The sequence below is a fragment of the Coregonus clupeaformis genome, chromosome 35 (assembly GCF_020615455.1).
Source record: "Coregonus clupeaformis isolate EN_2021a chromosome 35, ASM2061545v1, whole genome shotgun sequence".
Classification (NCBI taxonomy): domain Eukaryota; kingdom Metazoa; phylum Chordata; class Actinopteri; order Salmoniformes; family Salmonidae; genus Coregonus; species Coregonus clupeaformis.
The window spans coordinates 2,431,137-2,446,366 of record NC_059226.1 but is presented as its reverse complement, the minus strand read 5'-3'; positions in this window follow the sequence as shown (position 1 = coordinate 2,446,366).

Below are 15,230 nucleotides of genomic sequence, written 5' to 3'. Positions count from 1 at the left end.
AGCATAAACAGCACTTGTCATTTTCCCATTCTTTTTTATTTATTTAACTAGGCAAGTCAGTTAAGAACAAATTCTTATTTACAATGACGGCCTACACCAGCCAAACCCAGACGACGCTGTGCCAATTATGTGCCTCCCAATCACGGCCGGTTGTGATACAGCCTGGAATTGAACCAGGGGGTCTGTAGTGACGCCTCAAGCACTAAGATGCAGTGCCTTAGACCGCTGCGCCACTCGGGAGCCCATGGCCTCAGCAATGTGTAATATGTTTTATGTTCTGTTATTGTGTATATTGTTTCTCATTTGTTGTTGTTTTTGTAAAACCAATTTGGTTTTCTACTAGTAGTGTGAAAGTATTTCATTTTAATTTTTTTATGTACCCTTATTTTACCAGGTAAGTTGACTGAGGACACAATCTCATTTACAGCAATGACCTGGGGAATAGTTAATTGGAGTCAATTAAACAATGTAATCATGGTTTGTTCCTTCCTTTGTCCCTGAAAATCATAGAAAACACCCAACATTAACCTCTTAAACTACACAGAAAATTCGACAGTGTTAAATCAACACAGAGTGTTACATTTAACACTGGTCCAGTGTCTATTGGGGTCCACACTTTTCAGTATTAAATTAACACATTAGTGTAAAGCCTTATTTGCATATTTCCCAGAGTGCCTTGCCTTTCTAGTGAATTGTAGCGTTACTACCCCTGACTGTATTTGTTAGTGACATAGACATGGTTGTTGCATTCATCCATGTTCAGTCCTGTGGCTTTCACCAAGTGAGATCCTAAGAGAATATGTTATCATAAAAATTAAATGATTTAACATAACACATTTCATAACGCCATATTTTGAGGTCCTAGTTTTACCCTAATACAGTGGCCTAAAACTCATGGTTTACAGGCCTGCAAGTCACATTATGCTGACTTGCAAAGTGAGTCCAGCCAGAGTGGGGATATCCAACATTTTGATTTTTTATTCACCCAAACATGCATTCAGAATGACTACCTAAAGAATCTAAACTGGAACAACCATTTCAGTAAAGGGTGCAACAAGTCCAAGTAACATATTAGATTAATAAAACAAATGATGTTCTTTGTATTTGAGTAGGATAAAATCAACTTATCAATTAATGAACATGCAAAAACATAGATATTGAAACAAACTATTCAAAAGATCGTGCTGGGACATTTCATTATGATGGGTGTGGTTTTGGTTTAACACTGGTTATTAACACCAACAGGTTATTGTACACCAATGAGTGTTAATTTAACAGTTATAGAGTTAATTGAACACCTGAATCAACACTAGAAATGTTACACTGAAAAATCAACACTAGGAATACTGGCCAATTTACTTTATACCAAATCTATTTTTGGATGTTACAATATAAAGTATCCCAACCCTGGTCCAACAGTAAACATTGTTGTTGTAGCCCTGGACAAACATACCTCATTCAGCTCATTGAGGGTTTGATGATTAGTTGACTAATTGAATCAGGTGTGCTTGTCCAGGGTTACAATAGAAATGTGCACTGTTGGGGGTACTCGATGACCAGGGTTGGGAAACATTGTTCTATACTGTAGAATAAACAAGACAAAACAAGCTTGATCTTCTTAAAACCAGCAATATATCTCATAAAAACACAGTTCATTTTCAACTACGATGATGTTGTGTAACGATCCCGGCAGTCTGAGTCGGGTCCTGTCGGTGTACTAGTTTTTCTGCTCGTGATCTCCAGTTTCCCGAGGGTTCTGGAACGCTCCCTGCCTGGTTGCCGGGCAACGTTGCTAGGCGGGAGCTCTCTTGATTTCCGCACCTGCATCCCATCAGCAATCTGCACACCTGGTCCTGATCATCACCCTTCTTAGGCTCTGGCCTAACATCCATTCCCTGCCGGATCGTTAGCCATGAACAGTATGTTTGTCCGTGTATCAGCCTTGGAACTTCTAGCGTTAGTTTTGTTGTTTTGCACCTTTTTGACTTGCTGTATACTTACCTCCGTTTTGTTCTATCTGCAGTCACTCACCCGGAACCTTCACCCAACCTCTGCCTGATGGTCGGCGGCTGCCGAGCCATTACTGGACCTACCACTGCACCCTCAACAAACCATCCACGCCACCCGCTCTGTTCCCTGGATTATTCAGCCTCACTCGTGGATCTATTAAATAAACACTCACCTTTGTTTCAATTTACCTTGTCCTGGTCTGCTTCTGGGTTCTGGCTTAGTAAACCGTGACAGAACGATCCGGCCAGTAATGAACCCAGCGGACCTGGACTCTGTTCGCCATGCCATTACCCATCAGGAGAAGATGTTGGGCCATCATAGCACGGTACTACAGGAGATCGCGTTGTCAGTTCGGAACCTTTCTACCGGTCTGACGGAGGTCCAGAACCAGCGCAAGTTTCCGGTGGAGGATCCACTACCGGTTTCACCCATCTCGCCTGCCGCTTCTGGAGCTGTGTCCTTCCGTGAGCCCAAGGTTCCGACGCCGGATAAATATGAGGGGGAGCTGGGAAGATGCCGTTCCTTCCTTATGCAGTGTGGATTAGTGTTCGATCTACAGCCCTACTCTTATGCCACAGACAAAGCTAGGATAGCCTTTGTGATTGAGTTGCTGCGTGGTCGAGCGCTGGAGTGGGCTTCAGCCGTTTGGGAACGACAGGATCCCTGCATGGCTTCATACCAGGGGTTCACGGCCGAGATGAGGAAGCTCTTCGACCATTCCGTCCGAGGGAGGGACGCAGCTAGGCGCCTGTTTTCGCCCGCCAAGGAACTCGCAGCGTGGCCGACTTCGTGATCGAGTTCAAGACGTTGGCTGTGGAGAGTGGGTGGAATGAGGAGTCTCTGCAAGCGGCCTTTTACCAGGGTCTGTCGGAGCAGCTCAAGGATGAGTTGATCTCCTATCCGGAGCCTAGTGACCTGGACAGCTTGGTAGCCTTGTCTATTCGGGTGGATAATCGAGTCCGAGAGCGAAGGAGGGAGAAGCAATGGGTCCCGTCCAACCGATCAGCTTCTCAGGTTCCAGTCGGGTCGGGGATTGGACCAGAATACGTCGATCATCGTCCACCACACAGGATTAGTGGAGAGGTCCTGTCTCCCGATTCTGAACCCATGCAAGTGGGGCGGCACGGGTTAACCAAGGAGGAGCGCCAACACAGACGTAGGACTAACTGTTGCCTCTACTGTGGTGGTTCGGGACATTACCTCGCCACTGGTTCCCGGCGGTCGTCAAACTGCGCGGCTCGCTAAAGTTGGGAGGACTTTTAGCGAGCCAGTTTCGACCTCTCAATACCTCTGTCAGACCCCGTTTCCCGGCCACCCTTATGAACAGGAATCAGAGCTTAGCGATTAACGCTTTTATCGATTCAGGTGCCGATGGAAGCTTTCTTGATGCCGAGTTGGTGGAACAGCTGGGGCTTTCCAAGGAGCAATTGCCGGAAGCCATTGAAGCTACCACTCTGGACGGCAGTAGTCTGGCACGTATCACGATGAGGACTGAACCGGTTAAGATGCTGTTGTCGGGGAATCATTCTGAGATGATTTCATTCTTCATTCTGCCGTCTTCCCATGTTCCTCTGGTCCTTGGATACCCCTGGCTGAAGGAACACAATCCCACGTTCGATTGGGTGACGGGCAAGGTAACGAGTTGGAGCCTTGATTGTCATGCTAACTGTCTCAAGACTGCCTGTCCCCATTCGGTTCCCAGTCAGGTGATTGAGGCTAAACCCCCAGATTTGTCCCTGGTTCCCGAGACATATCACGATTTGGGGGAAGTGTTCAGTAAGCAGAAGGCTCTGTCACTCCCCCCCCACCGACCATATGATTGTGCCATCAACCTGTTCCCTGGAGCTGTCTACCCCAAGGGAAGGTTATACAGTATCTCCCGACCTGAACGTGAGGCTTTGGAGACCTACATCAAGGAGTCCCTAGCTGCTGGTCTCGTTCGTCCCTCGTCATCACCCCTGGGGGCAGGATTCTTCTTTGTGGGTAAGAAGGATGGCTCTCTTCGACCGTGTATTGATTATCGGGGGTTGAATGACATCACGGTCAAGAACAAGTATCCCCTGCCCTTGATGAGTTCTGCCTTCGACTCCTTACAGGGTGCTACGGTGTTCACCAAGCTAGACCTACGCAATGCGTATCACATGGTCCGGATCAGAGAGGGGGACGAGTGGTTGACGGGTTTCAATACACCGATGGGTCACTTCGAGTATCAGGTGATGCCGTTTGGACTGACCAATGCTCCAGCGGTATTCCAGAGTATGGTGAACGACGTCCTGAGAGATATGATCGGTCTCTTTGTGTTTGTTTACCTGGATGACATTCTGATCTTCTCGAAGGAACCTTCCGACCACGTCCAGCATGTCCGGCAGGTTCTGCAGCGATTGTTGGAGAATCGCCTGTTCGTGAAGGCCGAGAAGTGCGAGTTTCACGCCCACACGACATCCTTCCTCGGGTACATCATCTCCAGGGGAGAGATTAGGATGGACCAGGAGAAGGTTAGAGCGGTTCTGGAATGGGCCCAGCCCGGTACGAGATTGCAGCTCCAGAGATTTTTGGGGTTTGCGAATTTCTACCGCAGATTCATCCGGGATTACAGCCGTGTGGCCGCTCCGTTAACTGCCTTGACTTCCAGTATCAGGACCTTCAAGTGGAATCCGGAGGCGGATCGAGCGTTTCTGGATTTGAAGAGGCGATTCACCAACGCACCGATTCTCTCTCAACCGGACACGGCCCGTCAGTTCGTCGTTGAAGTGGGCCGCGTCTGATGTGGGAGTTGGCGCCATCCTGTCGCAGCGATGCTCCACGGACAGTAAACTCCATCCCTGCGCCTACTACTCTCGTCGCCTTTCGCCTGCGGAGAGGAACTACGATGTGGGTAACCGGGAGCTTCTCGCGGTGAAACTTGCCTTGGAGGAGTGGCGCCACTGGTTGGAGGGGGCGGAGCAACCGTTTATTGTCTGGACTGACCACAAGAATCTTGCTTACGTGCAATCGGCTAGACGTCTCAACTCCCCGTCAGGCCAGGTGGGCGTTGTTTTTCGGACGATTCAATTTTTTCCCTGACGTTCCGACCTGGATCTAAGAACGGCAAGGCGGACGCCTTGTCCCGGATGTTCTCCAAGACGGAGGAGAGTGGGTCCAAGACCGAGACAATTCTCCCCTGGAACTGCGTCGTGGGAGCAGTTATGTGGAAGATTGAGGAGGAGGTGATGGCGGCCCTTCGGACGCAGCCCGGTCCCGGTAACGGTCCACCCGGTCGGTTGTTTGTGCCTGAGTCGGTTCGTCCTGCTGTCCTCAAATGGTCCCACGCCAGCAAGATGGCTTGTCACCCTGGCGTGGCTCGGACGATGGCGTTTCTTCGCAGACGCTTTTTGGTGGCCTGCCATGGCCGAGGATACTCAGGGTTTTGTTGCTGCCTGTCCAGTGTGTGCGCAGAATAAGAGTACCAATCGGCCCAGCTCTGGACTACTTCACCCCCTTCCTATTCCCCGGCGACCATGGTCGCATCTGGCCCTGGACTTTGTCACTGGGTTGCCCGCTTCTGAGGGGAACACGGTCGTTCTGACTATCGTGGACAGATTCAGCAAGTTCGCCCACTTTGTGCCAATTGCCAAGCTTCCCTCTGCCTCGGAGACGTCCGAGATCCTGGTTAGGAGGTTTTCAGGGTCCACGGTTTGCCCAGTGATATCGTTTCCGACCGTGGCCCTCAGTTTACCTCTGCTGTCTGGAAGTCCTTCTGTTTGGCCATTGGAGCTACAGTCAGTCTCACATCTGGTTTTCACCCCCAATCTAATGGTCAGGCGGAGAGAGCCAACCAGAAGATGGAATCCACGCTACGCTGCCTGGTCTCTTCCAACCCCACCTCCTGGGTCTCTCAGTTGCCTTGGGTTGAGTATGCCCACAATACTCTCCCTACATCTGCCACTGGGATGTCTCCCTTCCAGTGCCTGTATGGCTACCAACCTCCCTTGTTCCCTTCTCAGGAGAAGGAGCTCTCAGTGCCTTCTGTTCAGGCCCATATTCGCTCGTTGCCACCGGACCTGGCATCGGGCCAGAAAGGCACTCCTTAGAGTTTCGGACCGGTATCAGCTCCAGGCGAATCGTCGCCGGATCCCCGCTCCCACCTATACCATCGGAGATAGGGTCTGGTTGGCCACACGGGATCTTCCTTTACGGACTGAGTCTAGGAAGTTGTTACCGAAGTTCATTGGTCCGTTTGTGGTGGAGAAGGTGATCAATCCGGTGGCAGTTCGACTCAAACTACCGAGGACGCTCAGAGTCCATCCCACCTTTCATGTCTCCTGCCTCAAGCCTGTTTTCCCTCAGTCCTCTGTTGCCTCCTCCGCCTCCTCCTCCTCCTCCTCGGATGATCGGAGGTGGTCCTGCCTACACGGTGCGACGCATCATGGATTCCAGACGGCGGGGCCGGGGTTTCCAGTATCTCGTGGACTGGGAGGGGTATGGTCCTGAAGAGAGGAGTTGGATTCCGCGCGACAGATCCTAGATGCTGACCTCATTCGTGACTTCTACCGCCTCCATCCTGGCGCTCCGGGAGTCCGCCCGGTGGCGTTCGTCGGAGGGGGGGTACTGTAACGATCCCGGCAGTCTGAGTCGGGTCCTGTCGGTGTACTAGTTTTTCTGCTCGTGATCTCCAGTTTCCCGAGGGTTCTGGAACGCTCCCTGCCTGGTTGCCGGGCAACGTTGCTAGGCGGGAGCTCTCTTGATTTCCGCACCTGCATCCCATCAGCAATCTGCACACCTGGTCCTGATCATCACCCTTCTTAGGCTCTGGCCTAACATCCATTCCCTGCCGGATCGTTAGCCATGAACAGTATGTTTGTCCGTGTATCAGCCTTGGAACTTCTAGCGTTAGTTTTGTTGTTTTGCACCTTTTTGACTTGCTGTATACTTACCTCCGTTTTGTTCTATCTGCAGTCACTCACCCGGAACCTTCACCCAACCTCTGCCTGATGGTCGGCGGCTGCCGAGCCATTACTGGACCTACCACTGCACCCTCAACAAACCATCCACGCCACCCGCTCTGTTCCCTGGATTATTCAGCCTCACTCGTGGATCTATTAAATAAACACTCACCTTTGTTTCAATTTACCTTGTCCTGGTCTGCTTCTGGGTTCTGGCTTAGTAAACCGTGACATGTTGATTATGTTCATAAACAATATTGTTAAGGTTTTCAAACTCAGTAGATATTTTTCAAAACTACTACCATATTTTTCTATCCAGGATCATATAAATCAGGTTTATTGTTTATCCGTTTTTTTCTCTCCATGAAAATAAAAAAATTTACACAAAATAATCAAGGTTACAAAATCCAGATGCAGTGCGTCTTTGATTAGGCCTATATCTTTTCATCTCCTGAGAAGTTTGCTAATGTTGTTCCTCTCCTGTTAGTTAACTAACAATTCAAAGCTAATTAATAACCATTGTTTTACTAATTGAAATGTCTCAGTTATAGTCAACTGCCTGGAAAAAGTGTTTACAATAAGTGTTTATTCTTGCATTCTTGCCTGTGTTTAAAATGAGAACACTTATTGACAAATCTAAATGCCTAGTGGTTAAGTTTTAAACACTGACGTTTAGGTTATAAATGTGTCACATGTTTCATGGTTTTACAGTGCATTTTGTTCCTCTCCTAACTGTCATTAAAACATTGAATACAATTAGTAACCATGCTTTACAAACATCTTCAACTTAGTTAAATTTACATTTCTCGGTTATACCGTCTTTCACCTAACTGCCTATGATTACATGTCAGGGGTAAAAATGCTTTATATAGTTCAAACAAAGAGGGAATATATATATATATATATATATATATATATATATATATATATATATTTCCCTCTTTATATATATATATACATACACACACACACACACACACACCATTAACATAAAAAAATGACAGAACAATTACAAAAAAATCATAAGAGTCTCGTGCTTGGAATAAATTATGTATAAGCATGTAGTAAAACAATTATAACAATGAAGATTGGTATAGTATGACTATATTTATGAGTATGTGCAATTCCCTACTAAATATCTTAATTTGAGCATTGATGTATTTCTCCTAATTGTTAGTTTGTTCCATATGAACAAGATGATAATACTCCACCATGAGTTGCTTTTACTTTCCATCTCTAGAATATTAGTGAAAATGTTTTCAACAAGTTTTATTTGAGGTAGAAATTAATATCCAGTGATTGTGTTTAGTGATGAGCTATTGTTTATTTTATGGCTTGACATTTAGCTCCTTCGGGGCATCTTCCTTTGATATTTTTGTCCAAGCTTCTTGAATTGCACCCTGGCATCCATTCTCATTTACAAGTCTCAACTTGGGTTTTTCTTCCAATTGCTTCTTGAAGGGACAGATGAACCACTTCCAGTATTATTTCTGACTTCCATCTGGAGTGATTTGCCATTTGTCAAGGGGGTGACCAGACTCTTTATATTTACTGTAGGGGACACTATAGAGTCCTGTGATGGAAAAAGTCAATTATCACTTGCTACTTCAGTGGTACAAAAATCAACAGAAAATATATCTATGTTCTTGTACTGACTACCACTTAGAACCTTACAGTGATGAAATTCCACAATGTGGAGACCGGTATGATTAGGTATGGTGTTGGTGCAGATAGCTGTGCAAAAGGGACACTGCTCCCAGCATCCCACTCAACTGATTGCATAGCATGTCACTTGCTCTGTATAGAATGCTGGTCATGTTAGACCTTTCAATAGCTAGCTTTCCATCCAATTGGCGACAGATTTTCCATCAAATTGACTTGTTGCAGATAAAAGGCTGTGCGTGATGACGTAGTGCACATACAAATCCCTTTTGCCGTTAAATTCCCATGGACCGAATAAAAAAAAGACATGCTAAATGGGTTTCCATCGCGTTTTCAACTCTACTGATGTTGCACTATATAGCGAGTGTGTCCACTCTGGTATTGGCACGTGCGCTCTAGCCAACAGCACGCAGGATGCACATACAGTGCTGTTGTCACGACTTCCGCCGAGGCTGCCTCCCCTCCTTGTTCGGGCAGGCTTCGGCGTTCGTCGTCACCGGCTTACTAGCCACTGCCGCTCCATATACCATCATTCCATTTGTCTTGTCTTGTCAATTACACACACCTGGTTCATTTCCCCTCACTAGTCCGTGTATAAGTGTTCCCTCTGCCCCCTTGTCCTTGTGGGTGATTGTTTTATGTGAGTTGAGTGTAGCTCGGTGGAGCTACTCGTACCTTGTATTGCCGGGGTAGATTGTTCCCCTGTGCCTGTATTTTGTTGTCGCTATCCAGCGCAACTGTGTACGACGGAATGAACTCTGTATTCGGTGATTTACCCTCCTGCGCCTGACTGCTTCTAATCACACTCATCACAGCTGTATCTGCATGCTGTTGGCTAGAGCGCACGTATAGCCTACATGATGTGATTATTTGTATTTGTGAAATGGAAGCCAAGCATCGATGATCATGTCACCAGAAAAATACCCTTGATATTTATTGGAAAGGAGCATCAAGCTCATCACCTTGCACTTTCATCATCCTGTGAAGTTCATTACTTATTTCATCTGTAGCCTAATAAACTGCATGCTTTCCCGACGAGTCGTAGTGGGAGGACCACACAGCTTGTCATCGCGTGACTCCAAGTTTACTTTCATATGATGGTTATAAATTATTTGTGCACTAAACCGTTTCCACTGACATTTCTCGCATAATTTACAGACACAAAAAGATCCCACTTTGTTTAGCATATTTAGTTTTCTCGACATGTGGAAAGTTGACCGAAAAATGTTCTGTTTCCATCAGGCCTGTCATGACATTTTTTTTTAATCCAACATGCACTTTACTCGCATAAAAAGGTTGGATGGAAAGCTGGTTATTGTCTTCCTTTCCATTTTGCCGAATTGTTTCAAGGGAACTTCTTATTTTGTTTTAGGAGAACGTAAACCTCTCATTAGCTAGGTTTCCATCCAATTGGCGACAGATTTTCATGCAAATATTCTAAAATCCACATAAAGAAAATATGTGAATTTTTCCACCTGAGGTGTGTTTCCACCAAACGGACTTGTTGCTGATAAAAATCAGTGCTTGGTGGTGTAGTGTCGAGAAAACGATGCTAATTATGCTGTGAGAACAAGGAAATCCGCTGACACTGTACTTTGATTATAAAGGTTTATTATATCAAAGGATTCCAGCGTCAATTTACAGATATCTGCCGATATCTGGAGAATAACTGGCTCCAATCTCTAATATGTTATTCTCCCCGTCCTTTGTCCCAAACCATAGTATATATCCTATGTAACCTGATATGGGTGTTTTCCCCTACAGACCAATCCCAGGACTCCACCTAACAGACTTCCTCTGCTTTAGGGTGCCCCTATAGAACTACCCTCCAGATGCTCCCTTAAGCTGAGTCAACATCCTCTAAGACCATTTGCAACCATTAGCAAAGTCATAAATTGTCCAGATACTACAATGGCATAGTGCAGAAAAAATATAATTTTTCATGTACTGAATAAAAATCTAAAGTTCAATGTGTTTCCATCGCATTTTCAACTCTACCTATAGATTTTTCACAAAAACTGTTGCGTTAAATAGCAAATGTCCCTACTCTGGTCTTGGCATGTGCACTCTAGCCAACAGCTCGCAGGTACAATGCGGGTAGGCTGTGAGGCCAGGTAGGCTAGTCTACATGGTGAGGTTATTATGACTCCAAGTTTGCTTCGATATGATGGTTGTTATGTAAATAATTGCGCATAAAGGCGTTTCCACCGCCATTATACTGACATAAAAAGATCCCACCATGTCGAACGAACAAATGATCTGTTGGCATTTACAAAATTGTTCCGAAACTTCCTGTTTCCATCACAGCTGTCATGATTTTATTTTAGAAGGTATGACTTTACTCACATAAAAACTGTGGATGGAAACGTGGTTACTGTCTTTCTTTCCATTTCCTCGTCTTGTTTCTTCTTAAAGTGTAATCAACAAGAGATGACAATTAAGTGATAATGCCGGAGAAGCTGGTGTTTGGAGGATATATTGGCACGGGTGTTGTTAGGCCCGCTAATGAGGCGCGATTTCGCCTGGCATAGAAAATGTGCTCTCTCTTCAGGACACTGTTGTTCAGAGGAGCTAGCCAACAACACATGTAACACAATCACTTCAAACTAAAGCTGGAAAGACTGCAAACTAGCTGCACTTAGTTTCGTTTGACCTTTTTTCAATTGACATTTCTTTGTATATAGCCATAAAAATGATGCCAGCTGATTCATGATTTCGACTGGCTGAGAAAAGCTGCCTGCCTCCCTGTCTGGGTCCGACTCCCAACATGTGCATTACCATGGGACAGCTGGAGATCGAATTTGAATATTGAAACAATGTTGCAGATGTCGGAGAGACAGACAGCAAGGTTTATACAAATCTAGGCTGTTGAAAACTAAATGTTAGTCTAAAAGAAATGTGAGATAATGTCTAGATGCCTGGCTGGGCTGATGAGACAGTGAATTGCGCAGTCAGATGGAACAGAGTAAATAGGCATTTTAACATCATAGATTTAGCCAGTGGTGACAGGTGGAATAGACACCGTCTGGAATGGGGTTTTAACCAATCAGCAATTCCTCACATTGCTTCTGTGTATCATCAATAAGTTCCTCCTTCAGGTTTTGGACTCTTATGTCAGTGTTGCTCCTCCAGTTCCCCAGGAGCTGTGCATGTTCCTCATTCTTAAAATATGTCTCTATTTCGCCTTCAAATTCTTCACTTAGACTTGATTTGTGCTCAACCTGGACCATGTGGCTGTTTATTTTATTTCGGCATCTCTGTTGTCTCAAACGCATGCTTCTGCATTTTCCACGACCAGTCTGCATGGTGGTTCTCCAGCTTGTTGTACACCATGATCTCTAAAGTGTTTCGGAAACCGAAAATGAAGTTCTCTAAGCAGTGCCTTCCAGAGATCTTTAATTCTGAACTTGAACTCTGATGGTGAGGACAGATTACACTCCTGTTTCCACTGGGCTATTTAAGATCCTGGACATTCTGACTGTAAATTGGATTGGGAGGTGTCATTGGAGGGTCTCCCTCTAGGAGATTTTTGAAGTGAAACACTTGAGTGTCTATGTGAAATGGTATGATGTCACTTAAGCGGTGAACTGGGCAATTTTCATATTTTCTCTTTTGAAGAAGTTGTCGTCTTTGTTTTGAACATTTCCCGTAGTTTCTGCAACATTCTGATGGACAAATATGCAGTTTGGTTCGATTTTTACAGATGCCACCTTCAGAAAAGCCTGAGCACAAATCTGAAGAGTCTTGCATTTCAGATGGATTTTCTCCCATAATGTTGATCAGGGTCAAGTCACCTATCCCAATAATGAATGTGGCCAATTCGTTGTCATGCTTCATTGCTGTTTCAGAACTGAGCTCTTGGGATCTTAACCCTTTTGAATCTACCACTAGGACAGTCATACAGAAGCTAGTCTTTCAGGTCTTTATCTACCTTCGATAACTACGTAAATGCCCCACTGTGTAAGGTTCTGTATTTATTTTCTTAGTTCACCTTGTGTTCTTGAACGTAGTCCTGTTTCTTTGTGTTCTTGAACGTAGTCCTGTCTTTCATTTTTGTTCATTGATTTCACCTGTGTTAGTTACTCACCTGGTCTCATCAGCTCCTTATTTAGTTCAGTTCATTCTGTTTGTGCCTTGTGAGGTATTGTTTGTTTTGACTCTACTAAGCTTTTTTATAGCTCGTTTTTGAGAACCAGTTATAGCCTTCAGTCCTAGTTTTTGATTCTCCTGCCTGTTTGCCTACCTGTGTATGACCATTGCCTGCCTGTGACTATGATTCCTGCCTTTTGCGAAGGCGAAAAAAACACCTGTCGCGCTCTGCGCGTGAATCTACACCTTTTTCTCCCTGAGTTACACACTGGTGCATTTCCCTGCACTTACTGTGAACTGAAGTACAAACATTGTGTTTAAAAGTGTTAACTTCCCTGAGCTTTGGACCCCAAGAACAGAGAGAACAAATATATTTTTGTCCCCAAGCTTTTTAATCAGTTTGTCAAAGACAGCCGTAGACCTTTTTCCTGCAGTCGAATGACCAAAGCGCCCTCTAGTGGCCTCATGGGTGGAATATTATTAATATTTTTAATAATTGTATAATTAATTAACAATTTATTTTTAAATACAGAAAATTCGGTGATCCTATGTCAAACGGTTTTGTTATATTTCAGTCTTCTGTGATGTATATAAGGTGTAATATTGGGATTCAAACTCAAAATGTAATACATTTCAACTCTATATCTCACATGGTACAGGTGTCTTCTTTTTCTAAGCCCATAACATTTACGTCATTTAGCAGACGCTCTTATCCAGAGCGACTTACAAATTGGTGCATTGAACTTATGATAGCCATTTTTTTATGGGGGTGGGGGGGTAGAAGGATTACTTTTATACTATTCCAGGTATTCCTTAAAGAGGTAGGGTTTCAAGTGTTTCCGGAAGGTGGTCAGTGACTCCGCTGTCCTGGCGTTGTGGGGGAGCTTGTTCCACCATTGGGGTGCCAGAGCAGCGAATAGCTTTGACTGGGCTGAGCGGGAACTGTGCTTCCGTAGAGGTAGTGGGGCTAGCAGGCCAGAGGTGGATGAACGTAGTGCCCTCGTTTGGGTGTAGGGTCTGATCAGAGCCTGAAGGTAAGGAGGTGCCGTTCCCCTCACAGTTCCGTAGTAGATGCGAGCCTCAACTGGAAGCCAGTGGAGTGTGCGGAGGAGTGGGGTGACAGGAGAGAACTTGGGAAGTTTGAACACCAGACGGGCCGCAGCGTTCTGGATAAGTTGTAGGGGTTTAATGGCACAGGCAGGGAGCCCAGCCAACAGCGAGTTGCAGTAATCCAGACGGGAGATGACAAGTGCCTGGATTAGGACCTGTGCCGCTTTGCGAATGTTGTATAGCATGAACCTGCAGGATCGGGTCACCGCTTTGATGTTAGCGGAGAACAACAGGGTGTTGTCCAGGGTCACGCTAAGGTTCTTTGCACTCTGGGAGGAGGACACAATGGAGTTGTCAACCGTGATGGCGAGATCATGGAGCGGGCAGTCCTTCCCCGGGAGGAAGAGCAGCTCCGTCTTGTCGAGGTTCAGCTTGAGGTGGTGATCCGACATCCACACTGATATGTCTGCCAGACATGCAGAGATGCGATTCGCCACCTGGTTATCAGAAGGGGGAAAGGAGAAAATGAATTGTGTGTCATCTGCGTAGCAATGATAGGAGAGACCATGTAAGGATATGACAGAGCCAAGTGACTTGGTGTATAGAGAGAATAGGAGAGGGCCTATAACTGAGCCCTGGGGGACACCAGTGGTGAGAGCATGTGGTGCGTAGACAGAATCTCGCCACGCCACCTGGTAGGAGCGACCTGTCAGGTAGGACGCAATCCAAGAGTGAGCAGCGCCGGAGATGCCCAACTCGGAGAGGGTGGAGAGAAGGATCTGATGGTTCACAGTATCAAAGGCAGCAGATAGGTCTAGAAGGATGAGAGCAGAGGAGAGAGAGTTAGCTTTAGCAGTGCGGAGAGCCTCCATGACACAGAGAAGAGCAGTCTCAGTTGAGTCTTAAAACCTGACTGGTTTGGATCAAGAAGATCATTCTGAGAGAGATAGCAGAAGAGTTGGCTAAAGACGGCACACTCAAGAGTTTATCCACTACATAACCATGTGAGTGAGGTGTAGATTTGTTTAAGACTACCAAGAAACACTTTTTAACCCACTACAGTAAATTAAAGGTCCAATGCAGCCATTTTACCTCAATGTCAAATCATTTCTAGGTAACAATTAAGTACCTTACTGTGATTGTTTGCAATTAAAATGGTCAAAAAGAAACAAAAATAGCTTCTTAGCAAAGAGCAATTTCACAAGCATGAATGTTGCTTGGACTGTCTGGGGGTGGTCTGAGTTATGTCACCAGGCAGGTCAAAATGCTGAAATTTCAGGCAGCTTTTTCAAACAGCTCCTACACTAAAAGGGCATTATCTTAATTTTCACAATTTTACAGTATTATTGCAACCTCATAGTGTGGAAATATATATAAAACAAAATCACATTTTTGACTGCGCTGGGCCTTTAAGCCATGTCATTGGAACATGTGAAACATCTCCATTCATCAGCTCAAGTGGATATCAGCTCCAATAGAAGGAAGACGTTCAATCAA